At 34.1% G+C, this 16,129-nt stretch overlaps 1 protein-coding gene across 18 annotated transcripts in view; it reads left to right on the top strand.

Moving 5' to 3' along the window:
• LOC127856622 (uncharacterized) overlaps positions 1-16,129 on the top strand; it is a 165,062-nt gene that overhangs the window by 72,308 nt on the left and 76,625 nt on the right. Inside the window, exon 1 of one of the 18 annotated variants that reach the window (XM_052392928.1) lies at positions 5,441-5,635. The exons of the other annotated variants lie outside the window; for them this stretch is intronic. The gene's annotated coding sequence lies outside the window, so the exon portion shown is untranslated. Of the gene's footprint in view, positions 1-5,440; positions 5,636-16,129 lie in introns of those variants that run through there. 18 annotated transcript variants of the gene reach the window in all.

Genomic DNA, 16,129 nt, shown 5'->3' with positions numbered 1-16,129 from the left:
TGTGCATTAATACATCGCCGTGTTATTGACCTGAAAAATTCTTACGCAGTCGGCATTAACACCGGTCATCGAGACAAATTACTGATGTGAAAACAAATCGTAAACAAATCGTACATCGTAGAGGATTAAATAAACAATTACATCAGATTAAAGATTGCTGGCGATTTAAATCAATTTGAGTACTTTTTGCGTTTATTTGATGCCGAATGGGAAGCTGTGTTTAGACTTAAGTTGAGAAAAATGGCAACGAGATACTTGCCTGTTGGTAGCTAAAGAAACTTCAGCGTACAGTTTATAATGGGTGGCCATTCCCCGCTGTAGTCTACAGACGGGTAGTGAACTGGTTGAGAAAAGTGGAAGCTTTGTGGAAAAGCGGTTTGAGAAGTTTGTAAGAAAACCCTGAATTATCAGTCTTGTGGGAAGAAGGCATTGCGTCTCAACGCAGAGGGCCCTTATCACATAAAGAATATAAGAACCATCAAGACCAACCAGGTAGGGTTTTTATTTTTTTAAACTAACACCCCGAATTTGGTCGTATTTTCTGTTGCTAAAGTTTACTGTTTAGGTTGTTTTGCATCAAAAATCGGCAAGATAGATCTAGCAAATTTGCCAATTTTTTTTTATTAATAACGTATGATTCATTGATTGTGAGCTTTTAAAACATTTTGACCTTTGAATAAAGCATAAATCAGGAAAAGAATTTTAACAGTAATTGAAAATACGATCAAATACGCCATTTTTGCTGACTGGGACAGGTCTTTTTTAGTTAAATAAAATGTTTTATTGTCCCCAACATATGAGCCCAGCAGCAAGAAATGTTTGTTTTTTTACTTTTTGTAAAACAAATATGGGCAACCTACCGTAATCCAAATTCGCCGACACCTTAATTCGACGATGTTCTATTTTTATCGATTAAATGGATGATTATTGTCTTGGAATCATTTCAAAGTAATACAGCCGAGTTTAAAATTATTATTTTGTGCTATTAAACATTCATTATTTCTTAAATTATTTGCTAAATATTGCTTCATGTAACCGTTACATCGTCAAATTTGGGTCACACCAGGATACAATTATTTAGCATTCAAACAACGATTGGGATAAAAACTAGGGGAACCCATGCTGAAATTTTCAATTTTAACTGTTTAGCAGAAGCCACCATACCCGATTTTCTTAGGTGTATGTGGAGGCTTCTGGCAGCATGATTCTGTGAATATAAATGGTGACATTTGATTCTGCATTAATTAAACATGTATTATTGACTTTTTTAAAGTATGTGTGAAAAATATAATTTGTAACCACTGTTACAGGTTTTATCTGGTTCTTCAAAAGCAACACCTGCAGTCGAGTCCATGCCAGACAGAGGGTGCATGTTAATGAATTGCCTTTTGACTAACTTTGTGTTCTTTATCAAATACATGAAGATTTTTAAATATATGAGTATGTTGTTTTTTTAAGAAAATAGAATCACCAGAACAGGTACAGGCACCCTTTAAATGTGTCGAATCCAGGAGCTTCTGGGGGCCTCTGGCCCCCTTGTCCCCTGGACCCACCGAGGGCCCTGCGGCCCCCTGGCCCCCAGCTTTAAGTTCAGGATTTTCAAAATATCCAACTTTGACCCCTGCAAATGCTTTGCTAAAACTTTAGCTACAGTTTCTAAAATTTGGCTACACAAAATTCCATTTGGCTAAAATGTTGGCCACAGGAATTTTTGGGCAAAAGGAGCCCATGTTTGGATTGTATTTGGGTCATCTGGGGTCAGCAACTAGGCACTAGGTCAAATAATAGAAAAACCTTGTGTAGACTATAGAGGTCACAGTTTTCATCAGATTTTATTGAAATATAGTCAGAATGTTTGTCTTGTCAAAATCTGGATAGGGATTGACTTTGGGTCATCTAGGGTCAAAAACTAGGTCAGATTAAAAAAACAAACTTTTGTAGACAGTAGAGGTCACAGTTTTCATTAAATCTTTATGAAATTTGGCCAGAATATTAATCTTGATGACATCTGGGTTGGGATTGTATTAGGGTCATCTGAGGTCAAAAACTAGGTCAAATCATAGAAAAACTTTGTGAAGACAATAGAGGTCATAGTTTTCATATGATCTTAATGAAATATGGTCAGAATGTTTATCTTGATAATATCTGATTTTGGATCGTATATGGGTCATCTGGGGTCAAAAATTAGGTCACCGGGCAAATTCTTGTAAAACCTTGTGTAGATGAAAGAGGTCACAGTTTTCATCACGTCTTAATGAAATTTTGTCAGAATGTATTAATTAATGAAATTTGGCTTGGGATTGTATATGGGTCTAATAAAATTGAAGTTCATGAAGCAAGGTTAGTCAGGTGAGCGATTCAGGGCCATCATGGCCCTCTTGTTATACTAAGAAAATTGAAAATTTGGTTAAGTTTTGTGTTTAGGTCCACTGTATTCCTAAAGTATCAAAGCTATTGCTTTCGTACTTGCAACACTTACTAACTATCTTATGGGGGGTGTGCAGACAAAGTTATGTAACTCTGACTGGCATTTTGACAGAATTATGGGCCCTATATACTTAGATATTGAAAATTTGATTAAGTTTTGTGTTTTGGTTCACTTTACTCTTAAAGTATCATAGATATTGCTTTCATACTTGGAACACTCACAAACTATCATAAGGGGACAGTACAGGACAAGTTGTATAACTTTGGTTGTCATTTTGACGGAATTATGGCCCTTTTTTGACTTCGTAACTTTGAATATATGGTTAAATTTTGTGTTTAGATCCACTTTACTTCTAAAGTATCAATTTTACTTTTACAATTTTACAATTGGCCATAACTTTTTAAATATTGAACATACCATCTTGATATTTGGCATGCATGTGTATCTCAAAGAGCTGCACATTTTGAGTGGTAAAATTTCAAGGTGGACATCATCCTTTAAGACAAACACATCGTGGTAAAAGGTCAAGGTCAGGTCATCCTTTAAGGTCTAAGGTCAAAAATACAAATCCAAGGGAAGTAACAAGCTTTAAAGGGAAATAATTATTCAATATTGAACATAGCAACTTGATATTTGGCATGCATGTGTTTCTCATGGAGCTTCACATTTTGAGTGGTGAATCTACAGTCACGGTAGTGGCTTTTAATTATTTGCTACTAAAAATAGAGATTTGTTAGAGACAATTATTTCCAGGGGAAGTAATTTGTATAATTATAAATCTCGTATTATATATTTCCTTACCAAGAATTTAAGTTCTTTTCACAGTTACTGTACAGATTTTTTATTTCGATTATTTATAATTAAAATAATTGATTTGTTAAAGTTTTTTTTTAAATCATATAAGTATAATTAATTTGTGAATGGTAGTGTAGATACATGATGAACTCTGGCTATGATCTCTTCTTTGATAAACCACAAGCCTTGGTTGTCAGTGATGTCTGACTTGGTCATTTTTGACTGTCCACCCTCAAGTGATTTCTATACCTGCCAAGTGATATATAGAAATTTTATTTCAAAGCAGCGCAGTAGGGGCATTTTGTTTCTGACAAACACATCTCTTGTTTTTAATAATTGACTTCAGGAGTTGGCTAATGCTGATATTTCCTGAATAATTATGATCCAAAAATGATATCAGATTATGGATGCATTTAAACAATGCTTTGTGAATGTGTTTCAATACTTGATATACACAACACTGTCATTATAGTAAGTGGTTGTTTAACTACACTTAAATACTGTATCCTTTTTGAATAATTAAATTGATAGTTATTCATATGTATATACATAATCTTTGTCCAATCAGTTAAGTACTGATTTTTTTTCAATGTTTAGACATTGTGACATTGTATCCGGGTTTGCTGTATTGCATGTTTCAAGATACATGTATATTTCTTTTGCTTGAAAGTGCAAGTAATTGAATTGATAAACAATAGGATTTAAGTAACATTTAATGACTATTTACTACAGTCTCAATAGATTTGTTCATGCATTAAACTCTAATTAGCAAAATGATTTGATCTAAAAAGTTTCCAACTGAATATCATCAGACTGCAATATAGTATATGTTATTAATTATATATCATTTACATATGTACATGCCTTTATTTGACACATAAATCATTTAACTATGTTTTTCTAGCAAGTGGACTTAAATAAATTATCAAGTTCAAAAATTATATGCAGTTACTATTTTCAGACTTTATGATGAGTAATGTATTAAGATATTAAAATATACCGGTTAAATTGAATGTATGGGTATGATCAAGTAAATGTGCAACAAGGGTCACAAAACTCAATGACACGGATACTGATATAATACTGATTAAGATAGCCTCTTCAAACAGATGCTTGTTGACTCTATCCATTTAACTGTGAAATCCTTACTGTGTGTGTATGTGTATTCCAGAGTTTAGTTACAGGTCCTCAGGGCCCTCTATTTGCACTTACAGGTCCTCAGTGCCCTCGATTTGCACTTTTTACCGCCGAATATCTGCGGCTTCCCCCATGAAAAAAGTATACTTTTTCCCCTATTTCAGCTAAAAATTCCCCCCTCCAAATTTATTTTTAACCAGGTTTTCCGAAGGAAAAAACTGGTTATTAGATTGGCGAATGCGACGGGCTGGCTGGCTGGCTGGCGGGCTGGCTGGCGGTCTGGCGGAACAAGCTTGTCCGGGCCATAACTATGTCGTTCATTGTCAGATTTTAAAATCATTTGGCACATTTGTTCACCATCATTGGACGGTGTGTCGCGCAAAATAATTACGTCGATATCTCCAAGGTCAAGGTCACACTTTGAGTTCAAAGGTCAAAAATGGCCATAAATGAGCTTGTCCTGGCCATAACTATGTCATTCATTGTGAGATTTTAAAATCATTTGGCACATTTGTTCACCATCATGGTACGGTGTGTCGCACGAAAGAATCACGTCAATATCTCCAATGTCAAGGTCGCCACGACTAAAAATAGATTTTATTTTTTTTAAACAAACTTACAAAGGGGGTTAATTTTGTTTGTTCATTTCAAAAGTTCAGTTTGAGTTTTCTCCCTTTATCAGATTTTTTTTTCACAATGAAAACCTGGTTTTGTGACAATTTTGTCCCTTGTTATTTTTATTTTTTTATATTTTTATACCTATGTTGCCAGCTGGTATCATGCTTATATATTAACCTTTGAATAAATGTATATTTAAATTACATTAAAATATAGCAATTTTAAGTGTGGTTGGTGAAAAGATCTTCTGAAATTCCCCTTTTCGCCCAAAACGACGCTAAACTCCCCCCTCCAAGGGCCCCGGCCCCTGAATCCCCCAAAGTGTAGCAAGGGCCCTGGTCCTATGCCTCTTCAAGAGGTCATTGTAGCCTGACCTGCAAATTCCTTACTTAATATCACACCTGTGCTTATACAGCTGGTGCACAGGTACTGATTACTTAGACAGATATGATAGTAAGGATTTTCAGTCATTCAGTGAATTCTTTTGTAACAATGTAACATGAGAAGGAATTATGCATGTTAAATAGAATGAAAACTATCTCCAATACAGATTAAGATCAGTATACATTCTTTGCCTTGTTAAGAAGATTCACATTTCATGAATGAGAGTTGTGTAGAGAGGAAGTATTTTCAATTATAGTCAGTTTAAAAATCAAGGTAGGTTATGTTTACATTTTGTTTATTCAGATAAAAGGTCGTAGTTTCTGGTTTTCTTCTGACAAATTTAACGCTATAAGAAATGTACACGAATTAATTGGTACGTTCTAAATTTATGAGTAAGGTTTGATTGGAAATACAATTGATTTATAATGTAATGGTACAAAAAGGACTAGGTCGAGTTATGCATAATCCCATACATTTACTTTCAGTTCTTGGACAACAAACTTGGTTAAAAAGAAAGGCTATAAGCAATGTTTTTGAATCATTAATAAGCTAATTAATTTGTACAAAAGTTGTGTCATATAACAAGAATATTCTGCATTTTAAGATAAAGCTACAATTCTTGCCTAATTTGTGTACTCTTTTGTAGACATTGAGTGTCTCACTATATTATTTAGTAAACATATGAGTAGGCAAATATGATTGAATGTTTTAAATCAGAGGCGTATCCAGAAAATGTTCAGAGGGGGGGCTCAACAGGGGAGGGTGCGGGAGGGGTGTCCCCTTCCGTCGTCAAATTTTTTTTATATTGCACCTTGAAATGATGCGATTTCCTGCTATCTAATCAGCATTTTGCATGATAAAAGTGCATGTGAAACAAATAAGAACTTGAGTTCACACATCAAGTGTGACAGACACACGGACAGACAGACACACAGGGGTAAATCAAATGTCTCTCAAACCACTAAATTGGTGGGAGACATTATCTTTATCCATAACTTTTTTAACGGTGTAAGATGGGTGGACCTCCTATTTAACCTTGTTGGATGTCCTACTACGTCAACTTAGGTACAACATTAAAATGTTTATGTCCATGTCCCTATGAAGGAAAGCAGGCACACAGCGGAAAACCTGTCCTGACCCATTGATGATCTTAGTTTTGTCTTAACAAGTCCTTGGGCACTGATACTCCTTTCACACTCGCATAATGTGACAGGGAACACACATGATATGGACAAAACAGTGTAAATGGTGGGGTACAGCTGGGAATCACAATGTGCATCAGAGCCCTGAAGGGAAGTAGGTGGGTTGGGTACACCTTTCCACCTAGCCTGCCATATAAAGTGCAACTCGGCAGGGAGGGACTGAGGGGAAGGGAGATCATCATTGAACCATTCAAGGTCACTAGCACTGACAGGAGAGGAGCATATTTGTTCAGGTATAAACTTCAATCCCATGGCTGCCTTAGTCTGCAAATAACTGAATCGGGTGTCCATTTCGTTCACAAAAGTGTCAACAAAGGGAGTCGTTAGGTGTTTTGTGTAGTTTAATTTGGGTGTTGCTGCCTCGATGTTGTCACGCTTTAAGAAAATGATTTAGTTTCATATAGCAAAGTAATTCATCATTTTTGAGTCTTTTTTAATTCAAAAAACTATGGATGAACATCAAAGCAGTTAGCCTGATTTGTAAAAAAAAAACAAATCAAAACAAAAAAAAATAATTGCCATTCATTAAGTGTGCAGTTGAATTTCACTGGCAATAACTTGTTACTCAAAAGGATTATCACTCTAAAGAGCTAATACCAATTAAATTCATCAAAGAAATTACCGAAAAAATGATTATGATTGTCCATTGCGTTTGTCTAAACTCTTTAATTGCTACAAATTGAAAGATTGTTTTTCACAAGTCTCATGCGGCAGCCATTTGTAAACATTTATCTATAGCTAAATGTATGGATGAATTTCATTAGTTGAATGTATCTTCTTCAGCCAATCAAATAGCGCAGTTTATTACTTACAGTCAATGAAGCGTGCACTTAAGCTGACGAAGGTTAGATTGTCTGTACACATGCCTGGGGGCTAATCACAGCTGTTTATGGCTTAATTCGGGACATATGACAGGAAATACACAAGTAAATTGAAACTGTAAGGGGCTCTTTTCTTTATAAAAAATCGTGTCTAGCCACCCAGCTGGGGGGGGGGGCTTTAGCCCCCTAGCCCCCCACCTAAATACGCCTCTGTAAATTGATTTAACTGCAGAACTAGATATTTAATTGGTTTCAGACAACAATCCTCAAATAATGAAACATGCATATGATCATGGATTAAAAAAACGTTTAAAATGAAAACAATTAGTGTCTGCTAAGGGTGAAGCTATTGAAGTGCTTTAGTATAAAAAACATATAGACAGAATATTACATAAAAACATATAATGAAACAATTACATTCATTGTGTAAATGAACAGTTATGTTTTAGAATTTCACCAAAATGATGTACCGGTACACTCTAAGTTTGATTTCTTATGCAAAAAGTGTTATAAGGCATTTAGTAATACAAGTAGTACTAGTACAGCAATATGAATATACTTAAGGGTAATAAAACAACTTTCATAGCTTTTATATTCAGCTAATGACACTAGATAATCTCTACGTTGAATTCAAGCCACATGTAGTCTGTACATATGAAAACTCCCAATGTATACCTTTAAGTGCAAGTCAGTGTAAAATATTTTCTTGTATATGTAAATAACAAAGATTGAATTGAATGTTAAGGCTAACTAATATTCAATAAAAGCATATCATAGCTGTATTGTAATTGCTTGTCAAATATTATTACATTGAGTTGACGTTTTTCAAATGTTGTTCAAAACAGAACTTAACTTATATACATAATGTATGGCAGTCATCTACTAGTATATTAAACTTATTGTTTTCGTATGAACTTTTTTATTTAGCCTGCATAAGCAACACGCACGCTCTATAAATAAAAATTAAATTGATTAAATTTGCAGGGAGGGAAGTAAGTTATACTATTGTCTGTCCACCTGTTATAAGTGTAAAAATTGTGTTGGCATTTTATTCATAGTTTGGTAAAATGATGATTAAAAAAAAATGTAATGTTCAGAAACAAGCAATAGACTTGTGACTAAGAATTTGTTTTTAAAATATTAATATTCATGTATAATGATAATTCGAAATCAGTGTTTTAAACGCTCTACCTCCATAATTTGGAAATTATTTATAGTACTAACATGACATTTATAATTCACGAATAAATATGAAAGCCAGTCTGGTGCAGTGGAAGCACATGTGCTTTTGCTTCCTAAGATCTTGGGTTTAAATCCTGGGGAAGAAAATGTCTTTTTTTTCAACTTTTTTTATTTGCTGTTGTAATAGGCAAAAACTATACAAAACAGTATAGATTGTTAGTAAACATATGTTATGACATTTTTCAAAAAAACGAAAATCTGTGAACCTGTCCCTTTAATATAAGCTTGTGACAGTGAAAGCAATTAAAACTCCAGCTGGCAGCAGTAACTCTTATATGTTATCAGAGAATCTGTTCAATACATATTGATTTAAAAAAAAAGAGGTATAAATATATGCTTGATTTATTTTATGAAGAACAATTCATACAGCATCAAATTGAAGTTTGAGAGGAGATTTTGGCAGTATTTCCGTTTGGTCAGTTAGTTTGTCAATCAGACTCTCCAGTCTCCACAAATGTTTGTCCTCATGTCTCAAGGGATTAATCTGAAACTTATATTGAAGTGTTCAGTTGTTCAAGCAAGACACAACTTTCATGCACAATGATCTACTTATTCCTGAGTTAAGTGCTCTTAGCATTGTGCGTTGCTGCAATGCTTGTGACAAAACAGTGTCTGGGTATTTACAAGGTGCAGAATCAACAGGGTTTTCAGAGGTTTACACATGGGCTGGACAGAATGTAAACACACTGATAAGAACTTTATTTTTATGAATATCTCAAGTTATTGAAATACATTAGCAAAAATCTATAGTGCATAAAAGACAGTCTTTCTTGCAGTTTGTGCCGAAATAAGAATAAATCCTTGAATACGTCTGAAATTGGTGACGAAATTTCACGTTGCGTGAAACAATCGTGTTCAATGAATGCAGTAAAAAAATATTTTTTGTATAAGAAACATATGCTTATTAAATCAAGTAATTTTGATGTATTTCGCATTGCCATAAGCAGCATAACAATCTGTCTTTTATACACTAGTTGAAATTCTTAAGAAAACTTATTTTAAAAAAGTTATTTGAAACAAAGCACCACTTACCGTCATGAAAATCCAATTTAGTTAAGAAGTGGAATCCCAAAAAGTCATGTTATCCTGCACCCTGTTAAGTCATTACTGTTATTACAGTGCACGTTAATATATAATGAGGTTTTAATATATTTTTATGCCCCCGGAAGGGTTGTATGCAGCAGTTGAACAGGCCGTCAGTCTGACCATCTGTCCGTCCGTCCAAAAACTGTAATATTGGCCATAACTTTAGCAATATTGACGATAGCAACTTGATATTTGGCATGCATGTGTATCTCATAAAGCTGCACATTTTGAGTGGTGAAAGGTCAAGGTCTTCCTTAAAGTTCAAAAGTAAAAAAATACATTCCAAGGGAAGTAATAAGCTTTAAAAGGGAGATCATTTCTAAACCTGCCAAATGATATATTGAAATTTTATTTCAAAGCGTCGCAATAGGGGGCATTGTGTTTCTGTCAAACCCATCTCTTGTTATTTTTGTAAAATGTCTTACAGATTTCTAATTTAGTTCTGTATTAATCGTTTTAATTTGCCTTCCCAAAAATCTTGCATGAATTATGTTTATTAAATGTAATCTTGTTTTCAGAAACATACATATAAAACTTGGTTATTAAACATGATGGGACTTACAAATGTTTGATGTAGGGCTTATTTCTGCACACAAAGCAAATTTTATTTTGCTTGTCACTTAACCCTCCTTTATAACCTTTTATTCAAGCGTAAATTTTGTATTATTGATTGCACAGTCATATTGAATTATGCCTCAACATTCAATCTTCAACCCATTTTGAATGTTTTTTCTGAGTAAGAGTGTGATGATATCTGTGATTTTTAATGCATTTTGAAATATCATTAAATTGCAATTTATTATTTTCATTGTGGATATCTTATAATTTTCATCAAAAGGTTTTCAGAAAAACAACAACAGTAGACCTTTCTAAAATTATTTTGCCTTTTTTAGCTCACCTAATTGCTCAGGGTAGCTTTTCTGACCGGTCTTTGTCGGTCGTCCGTCCGTCCGTTAACATTTGCTCGTAAACAGTTTAGAGGCCACATTTCTTGTCCCATCTTCATGAAACTTGGTCAGAAGCTTTGCCCCAATTTAATCTCGGCCGAGTTCGAAACTGGGTTGTGCTGGGTCAAAAACTGGGTCACTAGGTCAAAAAAAAGAAAAACCTTGTAAACACTGTAGAGGTCACATTTTATGTTCAATCTTCATGTAACTTTGTCAAAATGTTTGTCTTAATAATATCTTGATTGAGTTCAAAAGTGGTTCCATTCTGTTGAAAAACATGGCCGCCAGTGGGCGGGGCAGTTTTTCTTATTTGGCTATAGAGAAACCTTGTAAACTCTGTAGAAGTCACACTTTTTGCCCAACATCATGAAAGGTGGTCAAAACACTGATTTAATTGATATCTTGTACAAGTTCGAAAATGGTCCAGATCTGTGAAAAAACATGGCCACCAGTGGGCAGGGCATTTTTCTCTATATGTATATAGTGGCAGTTTTCCCTATTTGGCTATAGAGAAACCTTTTAAACACTCTAGAAGTCACAATTTTGGTCCAATCATCATGAAAATTGGTCAAAACATTGGTTTTATTGATATCTCGGACGATTTCGAAAAAGGGCCAGATTGGTGAAAAAACATGGCCGCCAGTGGGCGGGGCATTTTTATTTTCCCTACTATAGTAGTGGGGGACATATTGTTTTTGCCTGTCTGTTGGTTGGTCTGTTGGTTGGTCTGTTGGTTGGTTGGTTTGCGCCAACTTTAACATTTTGCAATAACTTTTGCTATATTGAATATAGCAACTTGATATTTGGCATGCATGTGTATATCATGGAGCTGCACATTTTGAGTGGTGAAAGGTCAAGGTCAAGGTCAGCCTTCAAGGTCAGAGGTCAAATATATGTGGCCAAAATCGCTCATTTTATGAATACTTTTGCAATATTGAAGATAGCAACTTGATATTTGGCATGCATGTGTATCTCATGGAGCTGCACATTTTGAGTGGTAAAAGGTCAAGGTCAAGGTCATCATTCAAGGTCAAATATATGGGTCAAAATTGCTCATGTAATGTCACTTCTGCAATATTGAAGCTAGCAATTTTATATTTGAAATGCATGTGTATCTCATGGAGCTGCACATTTTGAGTGGTGAAGGGTCAAGGTCAAGGTCATCCTTCAAGGTCAAACGTCATATAGGGGGACATTGTGTTTCACAAACGCATCTTGTTCTTTCTATGTACTAGTATATAGTGGCAGTTTTCCCTATTTGGCTATAGAGAAACCTTGTAAACACTCTAGAAGGCACAATTTTTGCCCAATCATCATGAAAGTTGGTCAAAACATTGGTTTAATTGATATCTTGGACAAGTTGAACAATGGTACGGATTGGTTAAAAAACATGGTCGCCAGTGGGCGGGGCATTTTTCTCTATATGTATATAGTGAAAACGTTTATAACACTCTAGAAGTCACATTTTTGGCCCAATTTTCATGACATTTGGTCAGAACATTTGTTTCTTTGATACAAGTGTTGAGTTAAAAAATGGCTTCGGTCAAACCTTGTGATCGAACACTATGGAAGTCACATTTTTATGCCCCCCTTCGAAGAAGAGGGGGTATACTGTTTTGCTCATGTCGGTCCGAATGTCTGTCCACCAGACGGTTTCCGGATGATAAGTCAAGAACGTTTAGGCCTAGGATCATGAAACTTCATAGGTACATTGATTATGACTTGCAGATAACCCCTATTGATTTTCAGGTCACTAGGTCAAAGGTCAAGGTCACGGTGACCGGAAATAGTAAAATGGTTTCCGGATGATAACTCAAGAATGCTTACGCCTAGGATCATGAAACTTCGTAGGTACATTGATCATGACTGGCAGATGACCCCTATTGATTTTCAGGTCACTAGGTCAAAGGTCAAGGTCATATTGACTCGAAAAAGCACAATGGTTTCCGGATGATAACTTACATAAGTCAAAGGTCAAGGTCACAGTGACAAAAAACGTATTCACACAATGGCTGCCACTATAACTGACAGCCCATATGGGGGGGGGGCATGCATGTTTTACAAACAGCCCTTGTTCAACTTTAATGTACTTACATATTGGCAACGTAAACTTAATCAACAATCATAAGCATAAAACAATATCAAATGATGCATATAATGTATTTAGAAATAAAATGTTCTCGAAAAGACCTGTGTTTCACTGTACTTGAGTCATTAAACGAACAAGGAAAATATGTCACTTTAATTTGTCACAAAATTGTGGACAATCTCTTGTTATATTGTAAGGTTTCCATTGCATCGCTCAAAATGTTAAGTCATGTTTGTTGTCCGCTGGTCTGATTGTCAGTGTGCCTGTGCCACAGGGTAGGCCACATAACTAGCTGAGTGTGGACAAATGCTGGAAACCATGCTCTTGGTTAACAGATGACAATAACGATTGTTGTAATCTATGCTCCGGCACGAGCTGGCGGTAATTGTTTAGACCTGTAGGATATGTAGGCGGTGACAAAAAAGCGTGCGACTCTGCGTTATACAAGTCTATAGAAATCTGTAACTGGAGCCATGATAAAGTTTTTCGGTTGATTTTCAAGATGACAGCTTTCCCTTTCATCGTGCTAAATGCCGTCCGTATCTCGTCCGCATCCACATTAGAACGCTCACTTGAGCGTTCTTGTGCGGATGCGGATATGTGGATGCGGATACGGATGCGGATGAATGGAAAAAGCACAATGCATTTCAACGTGTTCTATTTTTTGCGTATGCGGATGCAGATACGGACAGATGGAATAGCAGCCTTACTCGCAGGCTGTTCTTGTTTTATGCTGTTTGCAAAAGCCATTTTAACTTTGCAGTCTTATGGGTGAAAGAGTTAATTAATTTTATCTCAAATATGGACCAGGTAGTGTTGTCAAATTGAGTATAAAACCCAAGTGACTGAGCCACATGATATAAAGCAAACTTGAAATGATGATAGTTATCTTGTTTGGGATAATCTCCATAAATCATAAAAGAAAATTAAATTAAAATGAACCGTTATAAGACCATTAGCCAATTTTAAGAGAAAAGTTAAAGGCCCATTATACTTTAAAACCACAAATACTTTGATAAAGAATTATTTTCATAAGTGACAATTGAAGTCATAACGATGTTTGATAACATTCAAATTAATGATTGTTTGATGAACATTTCCTACAAAAAAGCATCCCTGTTTCTGATATTGAAAGAACTCTTGGTAACATAAATTTTGTAATTTTTGATAAATATTGTTTATTAGCCCAATAAATAATGATTTTGGTTCAAATGCATATACATGTACATTAAACTACAACATAAATGGCACTCCTAAATGCTTTCTTTTTGTATTGGTTTCTGAGCTTTATTAACACTGACAATTTTGGTCTTTGTCTTAAAGGGATTATCACAGAAAATAATCTTGAAAGAAACTATATGTTGGTGTTAGATCCATCTCTAGTAAAAACTATTGGTTGGTTGGTTACAGATCAGATCAATTAACCGCCATCAAATATTTTGCAGTCATCTCACGAGTATCCACAATCCAACAAATACATGAAGAATTGTCATGGTTACCATGGCTTGTTACTGTTCAAGAGTGAACATTTACTATTTGGTAGGCAGTCCATTAGAAGCAAATTATCTTAACGAGGACCATTTCCCCACTGCATCAAATTAAGAGCGTGAGTAAAATTAGTGATACAATTGAGTCATCTTGTTTATTTCCATGAAGTCATTTTACAGCAAGATGACTTTTAGTTACTAGATATTAAACTCTACTGACTTAATATACAAAAATACACAGCAACATTGTGTAATATAATATAAAAGCAAAGCAATCATTAATATAATATTAAAGCAAAGCAATCATTTAAATAATAATACAGTAAAGCACTAAGTAATTGAATATTTAACAATGCAAAGGAATCATTTATATAATATGAAAGCAAAGCAATTGTTAATATCATATCAAAGGAAAGAAATCAGTAATATACATAACATAAAAGCAAAGTAATCAGTAATGTAATATAAAAGCAAAGTACATTTTGTAATCAGTAATATAATATACAAGCAAAGCGATCATTTTTATAATATTGAAACAAAGTAATCAGTAATATAATATATAAAAGCTAGACAATCATTAATACATTATTACAGAATAGCAATTAGTTATATAATATTTCAGCATATTATTTTATGTAATTCATTATTTTTTATGTTATTTATTAGTGTCAGTGTATTATCATGTCAACTTTTGAAAGATTCACTTAATTTGTAGTAGAAATCATGTGTAGGATGATGTCGATTCTATATTAAGAACTGAAAAAACAATATATTTATAGTCACTTATAAGATCTGTTCGACTAAATCCAGGGACCCCGTTGGAAATAAGCTTTTTTATGTTTACATGTCTAAGCTTTACGGGTTATCCTGTGTATACATCATGTCGTAATCTTATTTGGATCTGTGATAATGGCACCATTCATGTAATGCATGTTTCTGAATATGATAATAATGCAATCTATACGTTATTTATTGCCTTGATTGCATTGAATTGTAAATTGCTTGACATGTATGCACAAATAAAACAAACAAAAAGCATGCAACAAAATCAGTGGTATGATATATATACAGCAAAGTAAGGGAGACCATTGCATGGCAGCATACTGTGGCGCTACAAAAGTCTTCCCAACAAACCCCTCTAAATAATAACAAATAATCAATTTCAAAAAAGATAATTCTCACATATTGCAGAAGCAAACAGTATTTAATATGAACTGGAATATAGTAATCTATTAAAAAGATTCTTTCAAGTTGTGAATCGACAATCCAAGTTTGCTGTTGACTTTTATTTGATAATAATGTGTATAATATGAAGATACATGGACATTTGGGGATGATTGCTGTAATATTACACATTCTTATTAGCTTAAGTACAGGTTTTTACGACAATTACAAAATATTTTTGCTTTGTACAGTAAAATTTTAGTTTTTTTCCAATTAATTTTTTTATATTAAATCAAGTTTGCATAATTAGTGCATAATTAGTGCTGTTCTATTGGATGCTTTATCCAGTTTGCATAACTTTTGTTGTTCTATATTTTAACAGAGATATATTGCATTTTGGTAAAACTGTTTCGTCTTTTGATCAATTTTAATATTTCATGGCTCTGAACAAGTTTGCATAATTATTTCTAGTTGCCAAATGTTCAACCATAGATGTATTATATTGATGAAATTGCTACTTCTTTTGATGGTGACTTTAAAAAGAATTCCTGTAACCTTTGTTGCATTCATTGTAAAATTCAAAATTGGATAAATGTATAATAGGCTAAAAAAATTATTAAGAAGGTTATCAAACCTGAACAGCATGAAAGATAGGATCATACTTGAATGGAATACTCTTGTTTTCATGCTAGTATAAATCATGTTATTTTGTACAAAGACATTAAAAAT

The sequence above is a fragment of the Dreissena polymorpha genome, chromosome 13 (assembly GCF_020536995.1).
Source record: "Dreissena polymorpha isolate Duluth1 chromosome 13, UMN_Dpol_1.0, whole genome shotgun sequence".
Lineage (NCBI taxonomy): Eukaryota > Metazoa > Mollusca > Bivalvia > Myida > Dreissenidae > Dreissena > Dreissena polymorpha.
Note: the sequence above shows the minus strand (reverse complement) of the source record. Positions and strands in the feature narration are given on the sequence as shown.